Raw genomic sequence first — 16,072 nt, 5'->3', positions numbered from 1 at the left:
AAGGATACTTCTAGGATTGGTACAGTGACATGCAGCAACCGCAAGAAACAAGGGCACAGGATCAACAATTGTGGTGACTCACTCAAACCTAAGTTCTAGATGAGGATGAACAAGCACCAAGTAGGTCCTTCAGTTCCATTCATTGCATTGTATCATTCATTTCATTTGTCTTCTTGTGTAGGAAAATAGAGCTAACTTATCTTCTTGTGTAGGAAAATAGAGCTTACTACTCTGAGGCTGGTTCTTCAATGGCTGCAACTACACAAAGGCCACCAAGTGTACATGCTGCCTCTGCACCTGCACCAACAGCTCCTCCAACAACAAATGAGTCAACATAGAAATCTTGTAGGTCAAGGAAGAAGGTTGCTTCCACATCAGTAGCAGCAGCAGGTATAACATCAGCCTCCAAGAAGAGGAGCACCAACATTGAGGCTAGAATAGCAGCACCACCACCTCTCAAGAAGGGCAGGACCAACTCCTCTTCAGCAGCACCAGTACCACCTCCCAAGAAAAAGAGCACAACTATTTCTTCTACAGCAAAGAACACCAGGTCATCAAGGTCTTCTCCAGCAAAGAACACCAGGTCAGCTTCTGCCAATAGAGCTGGCAATGGTTCTTTCATTGCTCCTAGACAACCTGCTGCAAGTGTTGTGCGGGATGGGTCAAAGAGGGTCAGGAAGCCATCTGGGAGGCTGAAGGATTACTTTTATGCAAGTGGTAACTAGCTCAAGTGGTTGAACCCATCTGGTATCCTAGGTTGCTTATGCAAGTGAACTGTTGGATTTGGTTCGTAATAACACTGCTTCAGTAAGTACTTGGTACTATTGGATTTGATTTGGTTTGTAATATGATATTTTTTGTGGATTCAGCACTTCAATTTATCTGCAACTTCATTTGATCTGCAACTTCAACTTATCTGCATTCAACACTAGGTTGTCTGCAACTTCAATGTATATGCATCTTCAATTTATATGACCAAATGGTGCTGATTCAGAAACATCCAAATGTTACATACTCACTGACCCAAATGCATACATTAATTCAGAAACATCCATTTGTTACATAGATAGAAAGATAGTCATCACCATCTCACAAATAGTACCAGAAATATAGATAGATAGATAGATAGGTAGGTAGATACATAGATTCATCAATCATAACGCTCGAAGAAATGAACCCACTTGGCCCTAGTAGCTGGATGGGGAGCCATGACTGCCCTCATCCTTGCCCAGCTAATGATCTGCATGAAGGTTCTTCCCCTGCCACCAGTGAAAACCAGCTCCAGTTCTTCATCATTGCATTTCTCCACTACCTTGTCGGAGAGTCGCCGGTTGAACTCCTGTTGCTGCTCATCCTGGGCCGCCGCAATTGCCCTCTGCCTGCGCCTCCTCCTCCTCCTCCTCTGTGCTGCTGGAGCACTAACCTCCATATCCTTCCCCTCCTCTTTTGTGACATCTCCCATGTCAGGATCCATCTCTATGGTTTCTTTTGGGTGGCGGCTGGTCGAGTGACTGGGAGAAAGGGTGGGGGTGGGGAGGGGTTTATATTGACAGATGGGGTTGGGTTTTAGTATGCCTAGGGTTGCATTTGGTCAGAGACTAGTGGGCCACTAAGCCCAATTACCCACACAAATAATATATGTAGGCTAACACATAATACATAAGATCAATTTGAACACTTAATAGCATATAAGATCCATTTCCACTACTTAGTAGCATAGGAGATCCATTTCAACACTTAATAGCATAGGAGATCCATTACAACTTACTTAAGAACATAGCAAATAAGGTTCTTACATAAGAAACTAAAGTTTAGATGCATGGCCAAACACTAGGTTAACTTCATATTCCCCCAAAATGTACACCCATATAATCACTTCATACTGATAGGCCACATCCTTATATATAGGCCTTGGATGTACTTACTTCACCAACATCTCACAGCAACTTCAGGACTCAAGGATGGCCTTGATTTGCTTTAACTTCTCCTTGCTGCCAAACCCATCTTTCAGCAGCTCAGCAACAACTAGCTCAAGCTTTTCCTTCTCCTTCATAAGAGCATCTCTGTCAACTTGAACTTCCTTCATAGCCTTCCTGGTGTTCTTGACGATACAGCTTGGCTCTGCAAAATGCACCTTTGCTCTTTTGCAAGTTTAAGCTTTTCCATATGCACCTCCAACACAGCTTTCTCCTCTAGCTCCTTCTTCTTCTTCTCAAGTTGTTCCTCCTCCACTTGTTTCTGGTGCACATTCTTGTCCACCCTACCATCCCGCCAGTCAAACATCTTGGATACATCATCAACAAGCTTGGTGTACTCAATGCACAGATTGTCATTTTCCATCTTAAGCTTGGCCAACTCCCTTTCATGTTCACTCTTAACCTTGGCCAACTCCTTCTCAAACTTATCTTTGTCAAGTACCCTTCCACAGTTCTGCTCATGGAACATTTCCCATAGCTTGGACAAACATCTCTGAAGAACTGGAGGCCAAGGCCCATCAACCCACTCTATAACACCACAATTCACACCATTTTCCTACATTTGTAAATGTGATAAGTTAGTGCAAGTGGAGAAGCTAATTTCCGTGCCATAATTAACTTAAAATTTACTAACAATGAAGATATGATAAGTTATTACAATGCCATGATTAAGTTTGCAAAGTAACAAAAAAACATAAGTGACTTTCATATCAGTAACTAACTGCTACATCATGGGAGGCCAGTGAACATCAATATCTAACCTAGACTGGGAAGCCATAGAAACACCTTCCTGTTACAATGCCTTCAAAAGCAACACGCTTAACAGGCCTCATTTGATGGAGAATGCACTTGGGTTCAGCAAGCTCAAGTTGGCCATAGAAAAGGGGCTCCACAATGGTGTCTGGTTCCTCCTGCAACCAAAAAATACACTGGTTTCAATCACCACTCTATACCACAATCAACTAGCACTGTTCATTAACCCTAAATAGTGAAAATCCCCAAATCAGGATGAACCCTAACACTGTACAGAGATGAACCCTAGTGTTTCTCAATCCCCACCCTCATTAATAAAGATCCATATCACAGAGACAACAACAACACTAACTAAGACAGATCCATGGCTGTAGCCTAGGCCTACTAGCATTTAACCCTAACCCTAGGTGGCAAAGAAAAACTTACCATCAGTCCCATGCCCATGCTGACGACCTCGCAGTCCTCGTCGGAGCTCGTTTCCTCGTCGTTCCAGGAAGGCATGGCGGCAAGGAGGTCGACAGTGACCTGCCTCAAAGACAGCGACCAGCGGCGAGCTTGTACTAGAGTAGGGGAGTGGGAGCAGGAGAGGAGTGGGGAGTGATCGAGCAGCGAGTGGGAGCGCGCGTGAGTGTGGTATTTACCTCGTTCCGACCAGACCGGCTGGGCTAACGGCCGTTAACTGCCACGTCATGAGCGTGTGTGCCACGTGGGCCTGATATGTGGGCCTGACACGTCAGAAAAACGGTTAAAACGCTAGTCATCGTGGGTTTGGGTTTTTTGAAACAGCCGACCGCGCGTTTGGTGTTTTCTGAGAAAAATTAAAAAGTGGTAGTTTTTTGGAACCATAGCGTGTAAACTAGTAGTTTTATGCTATTTACTCCTTTGTCATCGGTATGTTACTTGCCCGTGATTCGATCATCAGTATCTTCATACCTAGTTCAATATCATTACCGGCCAGTCTCTTTACTCATTTCATAATACATCATCCTGCAACTAACTCTTTAGTCACTTTGCCTGCAAGGCTTCTTATGATGTGTATTACCAAGAGGCCCCAGAGATACCTCTCCGATGCTCGGAGTGACAAATCCTAATCTCGATCTATGCCAACCCAACAAACACCTTCGGAGATACCTGTAGAGCATCTTTATAATCACCCAATTATGTTGTGGCGTTTGATAGCACACAAGATATTCCTCCGGTATCCGGGAGTTGCATAATCTCATAGTCGAAGGAATATGTATTTGACATGAAGAAAGCAATAGCAATAAAACTGAACGATCACAATGCTAAGCTAATGAATGGGTCTTGTCCATCACATCATTCTCCTAATGATGTGATCCCATTTATCAAATGACAACACATGTCTATGGTTAGGAAACTTAACCATCTTTGATCAACGAGCTAGTCTAGTAGAGGCTTACTAGGGGCACGATATTTTGTCTATGTATCCACACATGTATCAAGTTTCCGGTTAATACAGTGTAGCATGAATAATAAACATTTATCATGAAATAAGGAAATATAAAATAACAACTTTATTATTACCTCTAGGGCATATTTCCTTCATGAGGTAGACAAGATCTATTCATGTAGGAATAGACCCCATCTTGTTATCCTTAATAGCAACAATACATACGTGTCATTTCCCCTTCTGTCACTGGGATTGAGCACCGTAAGATCGATCCCATCACAAAGCACCTCTTCCCATGGAAAGAAAAATCGATCTAGTCGGCCTAACTAAACCAAAGATTTAAAGAAGAAATATGAGGCTATAAGTAATCATGCATATAAGAGATCAAAAGACTCAAATAACTTTCATGGATAAAAACATAGATCTGATCATAAACTCAAAGTTCATCGGATCCCAACAAACACTGCAAAAAGAGTTACATCAAATAGATCTCCAAGAGACCATTGTATTGAGAATCAAGAGAGAGAGAGAGAGGAAGCCATCTAGCTACTAACTATGGACCCAAAGGTCTACAATGAACTACTCATGCATCATCGAAGAGGCACCAATGAGGATGATAAATCCCTCCAAGATGGTGCCAAGATTAGATCTGTGTTTTTTGGAATTTGTGGCGGCTAGGATTGTGTTTCATCGACTCCCCTAGGTTTTTGGATTTTTGGGGTATTTATAGAGCAAAGAGGCGGTGCGGGAGGCGGCCGAGGTGCGCACAACCCACCAGGGCGCGCCTGGGACCCCAGGCGCGCCCAGGTGGGTTCTGCTCCCCTTGGAGCCCCCCTCTGGTATTTCCTTGGCCCATCATGTGTCTTCTAGTCCAACAAAATCTCCAAAAGGTTTCACTGTGTTTGGACTCCGTTTGGTATTGATTTTCTGCGATGTAAAAAACAAGCAAAAAACAGCAACTGGCACTAGGCACTATGTCAATAGGTTAGTCCCAAAAAATGATATAAAGTTGCTATAAAATGTTTGTAAAACATCCAAGATTGGTAATATAGCAGCATGGAACAATCAAAAATTATAGATACATTGGAGATGTATCATATAACACTACAAATTTACTAGCATCCTAAGCTGCAATTGAGGCATACACCAAGTACTACATACAAAATTAGAAGTGTCTTCTTTTTTCATAGGTACACAACCTTTAATATATCTCAACCAGAATAAGAAAAGAATGATATCCTAAGAGAACGTCCTACCAACATGATGAGCATAGTCAGTTTGAAATGACATGCCATGAAACTGGAGGTAGCACATGTTTCAGAAAAATGATCGAGGTTCCTTAATCCTAGTCATGTGAGTTGCGATTATTTTGTCAGGGACTCATGGTTGTATATAATTTTCAGAAGCATCAACCCTTATGTGACAACCTACCTCCAGTGACAAAGCTATAAACTATCCAGGGGACCAAAATGAAGCTTTCGACAACTTGCACACCGTTTTTACCTACTACAATGTGATGTAGCTTCGAAATTGTACATACCAAGATTTCATTGGACCATTCATGACTTTGAAAAAAGATAAATTGCATTCAGCTCCCCCATTGAAAGGCTACCTTAATAATAAATCCATACTTCATAACAGAATAATCTGCAAATCATATATAAGGACAACACAAGTCAATTTTGCAACACCTCCTAAAACCATAAAACAATGGTGGTTTTTCTTCTGCTCAATATTAAATCACAATCATGTAACTACATGAATCAATGAAGAAATAGTGATACCTGTAGATCCATGAATGGAGCAACAACAGGCTAGCAGACACATCTTCGACCAGCCAAGGTGAAGCATGCACAACTGCAGACACAGAGATCTGTAAATCAACAGCGGATATGAAGCTAATAAAGTAGAACAAAGGAAGGCTGAGGGGGAAACCAACCATAAGAAGGAACAAAAAAACAAAAAGAAACACTAAAATGGAACATAGAGCAGAAATGCAACCCAAAATGCAAGCAAGAATATTTGAAAGGGAACATGGAGCAGCATGAGCATGTGGCGTAGGAAATTCATGTCACCTTAAGATCAAGAATATGTGGCCCTCTCCCAGTTCAAATCAGAAGGAAAGAACCACTATTATTGATTAGAGTTATCTTTAATTAGGGAAAACACTGAACCAGTCTAGACTTTTTTTCAAATTTCTCCTTTGAAGCAGTTCCACCCAGGCATGTCACACAAGGATAATAATATCCACCCAGGCATGTCACGCAAGGATAATAAATTGATTAAAAGCAATAAGCAAAAGTACAACCTGCTCCAGTATGTATACATGTATAACACTACAACATTGGACCCTAAGTTGCAGTTGAGGCATACAAAACAGCAATTGTCTTTTCTTTTCATATATAAACAACCTTTCGTACCTCAACCAGAACCAAAACAAAATGAAAATCATGGTTAAGTAACCAGCAAAGGAAGAATGAACCTTTTTGGAATTTTAAAGTAGTAAGACATTAAAAATTCTTTTTTGCCTTCAATACTACAAACATTAAATAAAATAACTATGTCATGCAGGCCTCTGAATCTAACCCTGCTAATGCTAGAGCAGAGAACTAAAAGTAGATGGATGCATTTTGTCCTCTAATTAATTCAATGTGCATACTGAATCTTGAAGCAAGCGTATGGAAGATTTATGGCAAGATATATGGAAATACTCATATGGTTCCTTATGAGTGCTAGCTAGTCATACAGATCCACCTAAAAATGGAATGCATAAACCAAATAGAGATCAATTTTTAGTTGAACAAATAGATGCACCCCTTCAGGTATACATCCTAATAGGTCATAGAAAAACAAAAACAAATTAGAGGATGGATCTTGACTGCCTTCTATATCATTTGAAGGATAAAAGAAGCAAAAAAAATTCTAGTTCCTACAGTTTATTACTTATCGGTGTTAACAATAAAATCACAACAAAGAAACACAAATGTGTTCCACTCGGATTAAGTACTATATAACCTTTCATCATTTGGAATTTGGATGAATGGATTCCTTGAAGGAAATATGCCCTAGAGGACATAATAAAGTTATTATTTATTTCCTTATATCATGATAAATGTTTATTATTCATGCTAGAATTGTATTAATCGAAAACATAATACATGTGTGAATATATAGACAAATAGAGTGTCACTAGTATGCCTCTACTTGACTAGCTTGTTAATCAAAGATGGTTATGTTTCCTAACCATAAACAAAAGAGTTGTTATTTGATTAACGGGATCACATCATTAGTTGAATGATCTGATTGACATGACCCATTCTGTTAGCTTGGCACCCGATCGTTTAGTATGTTGCTATTGCTTTCTTCATGACTTATACATGTTCCTATGACTATGAGATTATGCAACTCCCGTTTACCAGAGGAACACTTTGTGTGCTACCAAACGTCACAACGTAACTGGGTGATTATAAAGGTGCTCTACAGGTGTCTCCAAAGGTACTTGTTGGGTTGGCATATTTCGAGATCAGGATTTGTCACTCTGAATGTCAGAGAGGTATCTCTGGGCCCTCTCGGTAATGCACATCATTTAAGCCTTGCAAGCATTGCAACTAATGAGTTAGTTGCGAGATGATGTATTACAGAATGAGTAAAGAGACCTGCCGGTAACGAGATTGAACTAGGTATTGGATACCGACGATCGAATCTCGAGCAAGTAACATACCGATGACAAAGGGAACAACGTATGTTGTTATGCGGTCTGACCGATAAAGATCTTCATAGAATTTGTAGGAACCAATATGGGCATCCAGGTCCCGCTATTGGTTGTAGACCGGAGACGTGTCTCGGTCATGTTTACATTGTTCTCGAACCGTAGGGTCCGCACACTTAAAGTTACGATGACAGTTTCTTTATGAGTTTATATATTTTGATGTACCGAAGTTTGTTCGGAGTCCCGGATGTGATCATGGACATGACGAGGAGTCTCGAAATGGTTGAGACATAAAGATTGATATATTGGACGACTATATTCGGACACCGGAATTTTTCCGGGTGATTTCGGAGAAAACCGGAGTGCCGGGGGGTTTACCGGAACCCCCCGGGAGAGTTAATGGGCCACATGGGCCTTGGTAGGAAGAGAGAGGGGCGGCCAGGGTGGGCCGCGCACCCCCTCTCCCTCTGGTCCAAATTGGACAAGGAGGGGCGGGGGCGGCGCCCCCCTTTCCTTCCCCCCTCTCCCCCTTCCTTCCCCCTCCTAGTAGGAGTAGGAAAGGAGGAATCCTACTCCTACTAGGAGGAGGATTCCTCCTCCTTGGCGCGCCCCAAGGGGCCGGCCGGCCTCCCCCCTTGCTCCTTTATATACGGGGGCGGGGGGGCACCACATAGACACACAAGTTGATCTTCGTGATCGTTCCTTAGCCGTGTGCGGTGCCCCCCTCCACGATATTACACCTCGGTCATATTGTAGCGGTGCTTAGGCGAAGCCCTGCGACGGTTGAACGTCAAGATCGTCACCACGCCGTCGTGCTGACGGAACTCCTCCCCGAAGCTTTGCTGGATCGGAGCTCGGGGTGCGTCATCGAGCTGTACGTGTGTCAAGAACTCGGAGGTGACGGAGTAACGGTGCTTGGATCGGTTGGACCGGGAAGACATATGACTACTTCCTATACGTTGCGTCAATGCTTCCACTTCGGTCTACGAGGGTACGTAGACAACACTCTCCCCTCTCGTTGCTATGCATCACCATGATCTTGCGTGTGCGTAGGAAATTTTTTGAAATTACTACGTTCCCCAACAGTGGCATCCGAGCCTAGGTTTTATGGTTTGATGTTATATGCACGAGTAGAACACAAGTGAGTTGTGGGCGATATAAGTCATACTGCTTACCAGCATGTCATACTTCGGTTCGGCGGTATTGTTGGATGAAGTGGCCTGGACCGACATTACGCGTACGCTTACGCGAGAGTGGTTCTACCGCCGTGCTTTGCACACAGGTGGCTAGCGGGTGTCAGTTTCTCCAACTTTAGTTGAACCGAGTGTGGCTACGCCCGGTCCTTGCGAAGGTTAAAACAGCACCAACTTGACAAACTATCATTGTGCTTTTGATGCGTAGGTGAGATTGGTTCTTGCTTAAGCCTGTAGCAGCCACGTAAAACTTGCAACAACAAAGTAGAGGACATCTAACTTGTTTTTGCAGGGCATGTTGTGATGTGATATGGTCAAGACATGATGCTAAATTTTATTGTATGAGATGATCATATTTTGTAACCGAGTTATCGGCAACTGGCAGGAGCCATATGGTTGTCGCTTTATTGTATGCAATGCAATCGCCCTGTAATGCTTTACTTTATCACTAAGCGGTAGCGATAGTCGTAGAAGCATAAGATTGGCGAGACGACAACGATGCTACGATGGAGATCAAGGTGTCGCGCCGGTGACGATGGTGATCATGACGGTGCTTCGAAGATGGAGATCACAAGCACAAGATGATGATGGCCATATCATATCACTTATATTGATTGCATGTGATGTTTATCTTTTATGCATCTTATCTTGCTTTGATTGACGGTAGCATTTTAAGATGATCTCTCACTAATTACCAAGAAGTGTTCTCCCTGAGTATGCACCGTTGCCAAAGTTCATCGTGCCCAGACACCACGTGATGATCGGGTGTGATAAGCTCTACGTCCATCTACAACGGGTGCAAGCCATTTTTGCACACGCAGAATACTCGGGTTAAACTTGACGAGCCTAGCATATGCAGATATGGCCTCGGAACACGGAGACCGAAAGGTCGAGCGTAAATCATATAGTAGATATGATCAACATAAGATGTTCACCATTGAAAACTAATTCATTTCACGTGATGATCGGTTATGATTTAGTTGAATTTGGATTACGTGATCACTTAGAGGATTAGAGGGATGTCTATCTAAGTGGGAGTTCTTAAGTAATATGATTAATTGAACTTAAATTTATCATGAACTTAGTACCTGATAGTATCTTGCTTGTCTATGATGATTGTAGATAGATGGCCCGTGCTGTTGTTCCATTGAATTTTAATGCGTTCCTTGAGAAAGCAAAGTTGAAAGATGATGGTAGCAATTACGCGGACTGGGTCCGTAACTTGAGGATTATCCTCATTGCTGCACAGAAAAGTTACGTCCTGGAAGCACCGCTGGGTGCCAGGCCTGCTGCTGATGCAACTGACGACGTTAAGAACGTCTGGCAGAGCAAAGCTGATGACTACTTGATAGTTCAATGTGCCATGCTTTACGTCTTAGAACCGGGACTTCAACGACATTTTGAACGTCATGGAGCATATGAGATGTTCCAGGAGTTGAAGTTAATATTCCAGAAGAATGCCCGGATTGAGAGATATGAAGTCTCCAATAAGTTCTATAGCTGCAAGATGGAGGAGAATAGTTCTGTCAGTGAGCATATACTCAAGATGTCTGGGTATTGTAATCACTTGATTCAACTGGGAGTTACTCTTCCGGATGATAGCGTCATTGACGGAATTCTCCAATCACTTCCACCAAGCTACAAGAGCTTCGTGATGAACTATAATATGCAAGGGATGGATAAGACAATTCCCGAGCTCTTCGCAATGCTAAAGGCTGCGGAGGTAGAAATCAAGAAGGAGCATCAAGTGTTGATGGTCAACAAGACCACTAGTTTCAAGAAAAAGGGCAAAGGGAAGAAGAAGGGGAACTTCAAGAAGAACAGCAAGCAAGTTGCTGATCAAGAGAAGAAACCCAAGTCTGGACCTAAGCCTGAAATTGAGTGCTTCTACTGCAAGCAGACTGGTCACTGGAGGCGGAACTGCCCCAAGTATTTGGCGGATAAGAAGGATGGCAAGGTGAACAAAGGTATATGTGATATACATGTTATTGATGTGTACCTTACTAGAGCTCGCAATAGCACCTGGGTATTTGATACTGGTTCTGTTGCTAATATTTGCAACTCAAAACAGGGACTACGGATTAAGCAAACACTAGCAAAGGACGAGGTAATGATGCGCGTGGGAAATGGTTCCAAAGTCGATGTGATCGCGGTCGGCACGCTACCTCTACATCTACCTTCGGGAATAGTATTAGACCTAAATAATTGTTATTTGGTGCCAGCGTTGAGCATGAACATTATATCTGGATCATGTTTGATGCGAGACGGTTATTCATTTAAATCAGAGAATAATGGTTGTTCTATTTATATGAGTAATATCTTTTATGGTCATGCACCCTTGAAGAGTGGTCTATTTTTGATGAATTTCGATAGTAGTGATACACATATTCATAATGTTGAAGCCAAAAGATGTAGAGTTGATAATGATAGTGCAACTTATTTGTGGCACTACCGTTTAGGTCATATCGGTGTAAAGCGCATGAATAAACTCCATACTGATGGACTTTTAGAACCACTTGATTATGAATCACTTGGTACTTGCGAACCGTGCCTCATGGGCAAGATGACTAAAACGCCGTTCTCCGGTACTATGGAGAGAGCAACAGATTTGTTGGAAATCATACATACAGATGTATGTGGTCCGATGAATGTTGAGGCTCGTGGCGGATATCGTTAATTTCTCACCTTCACAGATGATTTAAGCAGATATGGGTATATCTACTTAATGAAGCATAAGTCTGAAACATTTGAAAAGTTCAAAGAATTTCAGAGTGAAGTTGAAAATCATCGTAATAAGAAAATAAAGTTTCTACGATCTGATCATGGAGGAGAATATTTGAGTTACGAGTTTGGTCTACACTTGAAACAATGCGAATAGTTTCGCAACTCACGCCACCCGGAACACCACAGCGTAATGGTGTGTCCGAACGTCGTAATCATACTTTACTTGATATGGTACGATCTATGATGTCTCTTACAGATTTACCGCTATCGTTTTGGGGTTATGCTTTAGAGACGGCCACATTCACATTAAATAGGGCACCATCAAAATTCGTTGAGACGACACCTTATGAACTATGGTTTGGCAAGAAACCAAAGTTGTCGTTTCTTAAAGTTTGGGGCTGCGATGCTTATGTGAAAAAGCTTCAACCTGATAAGCTCGAACCCAAATCAGAGAAATGTGTCTTCATAGGATACCCAAAGGAGACAGTTGGGTACACCTTCTATCACAGATCCGAAGGCAAGACATTCGTTGCTAAGAATGGATCCTTTCTGGAGAAGGAGTTTCTCTCGAAAGAAGTGAGTGGGAGAAAAGTAGAACTTGATGAGGTAACTATACATGTTCCCTTGTTGAAAAATAGTACATCACAGGAACCGGTTTCTGTGACGTCAAAACCAACTAGTGAGGAAGTTGATGATGATGATCATAGGACTACAAATCAAGTTGCTACAGAACCTCGTAGGTCAAACAGAGTAAGATCCGCACCAGAGTGGTACGGTAATCCTATTCTGGAAGTCATGCTACTAGATCATGATGAACCTACAAACTATGAAGAAGCGATGGTGAGCCCAGATTCCGCAAAATGGCTTGAAGCCATGAAATCTGAGATGGGATCCATGTATGAGAACAAAGTATGGACTTTGGTTGACTTGCCCGATGGTCGGCAAGCAATTGAGAATAAATGGATCTTCAAGAAGAAGACTGACGCTGACGGTAATGTTACTGTCTACAAAGCTCGACTTGTTGCAAAAGGTTTTCGATAAGTTCAAGGGATTGACTACGATGAGACCTTCTCACCCGTAGCGATGCTTAAGTCTGTCCGAATCATGTTAGCAATTGCCGCATTTTATGATTATGAAATTTGGCAAATGGATGTAAAAACTGCATTCCTGAATGGGTTTCTGGAGGAAGAGTTGTATATGATGCAACCAGAAGGTTTTATCGATCCAAAGGGAGCTAAAAAAGTGTGCAAGCTCCAGCGATCCATTTATGGACTGGTGCAAGCCTCTCGGAGTTGGAATAAACGCTTTGATAGTGTGATCAAAGCATTTGGATTTATACAGACTTTTGGAGAAGCCTGTATTTACAAGAAGGTGAGTGGGAGCTCTGTAGCATTTCTAATATTATATGTGGATGACATATTATTGATTGGAAATGATATAGAATTTCTGGATAGCATAAAAGGATACTTGAATAAAAGTTTTTCAATGAAAGACCTCGGTGAAGCTGCTTACATATTGGGCATTAAGATCTATAGAGATAGATCAAAACGCTTAATTGGACTTTCGCAAAGCACATACCTTGACAAAGTTTTGAACAAGTTCAAAATGAATCAAGCAAAGAAAGGGTTCTTGCCTGTATTGCAAGGTGTGAAGTTGAGTAAGACTCAATGCCCGACCACTGCAGAAGATAGAGAGAAAATGAAAGATGTTCCCTATGCTTCAGCCATAGGCTCTATCATGTATGCAATGCTGTGTACCAGACCTGATGTTTGCCTTTCTATAAGTTTAGCAGGGAGGTACCAAAGTAATCCAGGAGTGGATCACTGGACAGCGGTCAAGATCATCCTGAAGTACCTGAAAAGGACTAAGGATATGTTTCTCGTATATGGAGGTGACAAAGAGCTCATCGTAAATGGTTACGTTGATGCAAGCTTTGACACTGATCCGGACGATTCTAAATCGCAAACCGGATACGTGTTTACATTAAACGGTGGAGCTGTCAGTTGGTGCAGTTCAAAACAAAGCATCGTGGCGGGATCTACATGTGAAGAGAAATACATAGCTGCTTCGGAAGCAGCTAATGAAGGAGTCTGGATGAAGGAGTTCATATCCGATCTAGGTGTCATACCTAGTGCATCGGGTCCAATGAAAATCTTTTGTGACAATACTGGAGCGATTGCCTTAGTGAAGGAATCCAGATTTCACAAGAGAACCAAGCACATCAAGAAACGCTTCAATTCCATCCGGGATCTAGTCCAGGTGGGAGACATAGAGATTTGCAAGATACATACGGATCTGAATGTTGCAGACCCGTTGACTAAGCCTCTTCCACGAGTAAAACATGATCAGCACCAAGACTCCATGGGTGTTAGAATCATTACTGTGTAATCTAGATTATTGACTCTAGTGCAAGTGGGAGACTGAAGGAAATATGCCCTAAAGGCAATAATAAAGTTATTATTTATTTCCTTATATCATGATAAATGTTTATTATTCATGCTAGAATTGTATTAATCGGAAACATAATACATGTGTGAATATATAGACAAACAGAGTGTCACTAGTATGCCTCTACTTGACTAGCTTGTTAATCAAAGATGGTTATGTTTCCTAACCATAAACAAAAGAGTTGTTATTTGATTAATGGGATCACATCATTAGTTGAATGATCTGATTGACATGACCCATTCCGTTAGCTTAGCACCCGATCATTTAGTATGTTGCTATTGCTTTCTTCATGACCTATACATGTTCCTATGACTATGAGATTATGCAACTCCCGTTTACCGGAGGAACACTTTGTCTGCTACCAAACGTCACAACGTAACTGGGTGATTATAAAGATGCTCTACAGGTGTCTCCAAAGGTACTTGTTGGGTTGGCGTATTTCGAGATCAGGATTTGTCACTCCGAATGTCGGAGAGATATCTCTGGGCCCTCTCGGTAATGCACATCATTTAAGCCTTGCAAGCATTGCAACTAATGAGTTAGTTGCGAGATGATGTATTACGGAACGAGTAAAGAGACTTGCCGGTAACGAAATTGAACTAGGTATTGGATACCGACGATCGAATCTCGGGCAAGTAACATACCGATGACAAAGGGAACAACGTATGTTGTTATGCGGTCTGGCCGATAAAGATCTTCGTAGAATATGTAGGAACCAATATGGGCATCCAGGTCCCGCTATTGGTTGTTGACCGGAGACGTGTCTCGGTCATGTCTACATTGTTCTCGAACCGTAGGGTCCGCACGCTTAAAGTTACGATGACAGTTTCTTTATGAGTTTATATATTTTGATGTACCGAAGTTTGTTCGGAGTCCCGGATGTGATCATGGACATGACGAGGAGTCTCAAAATGGTCGAGACATAAAGATTGATATATTGGACGACTATATTCGGACACCGGAATTTTTCCGGGTGATTTCGGAGAAAACCGGAGTGCCGGGGGGGGTTACCGAAACCCCCCGGGAGAGTTAATGGGCCACATGGGCCTTGGTAGGAAGAGAGAGGGGCGGCCAGGGTGGGCCACGCGCCCCCTCTCCGTCTGGTCCAAATTGGACAAGGAGGGGGGGCGGCGCCCCCCTTTCCTTCCCCCCTCTCCCCCTTCCTTCCCCCTCCTAGTAGGAGTAGGAAAGGAGGAATCCTACTCCTACTAGGAGGAGGATTCCTCCTCCTTGGCGTGCCCCAAGGGGCCGGCCGGCCTCCCCCCTTGCTCCTTTATATACGGGGGCGGGGGGGCACCCCATAGACACACAAGTTGATCTTCGTGATCGTTCCTTAGCCGTGTGCGGTGCCCTCCTCCACGATATTACACCTCGGTCATATTGTAGCGGTGCTTAGGCGAAGCCCTGCGACGGTTGAACATCAAGATCGTCACCATGCAGTCGTGCTGACGGAACTCCTCCTCGAAGCTTTGCTGGATCGGAGCTCGGGGTGCGTCATCGAGCTGTACGTGTGTCAAGAACTCGGAGGTGCCGGAGTAACGGTGCTTGAATCGGTTGGACCAGGAAGACGTACGACTACTTCCTCTATGTTGCGTCAACGCTTCCGCTTCGGTCTACGAGGGTACGTAGACAACACTCTCCCCTCTCGTTGCTATGCATCACCATGATCTTGCGTGTGCATAGAAAATTTTTTGAAATTACTACGTTCCCCAACATTCCTGGCAATTTGTTCTTGCATGAAGGGTTCACTCAGGTTCTAAAATCATATTGTTGAAGCTAGAATTTTTTTGATGAGCCACTAATCCCTGCTAAAACTAACTACCAATCCCCTGTGATAATGGAGAGAGAGAGAGAGAGA

Source organism: Triticum dicoccoides, chromosome 3B (assembly GCF_002162155.2).
Source record: "Triticum dicoccoides isolate Atlit2015 ecotype Zavitan chromosome 3B, WEW_v2.0, whole genome shotgun sequence".
Lineage (NCBI taxonomy): Eukaryota > Viridiplantae > Streptophyta > Magnoliopsida > Poales > Poaceae > Triticum > Triticum dicoccoides.
Note: the sequence above shows the minus strand (reverse complement) of the source record.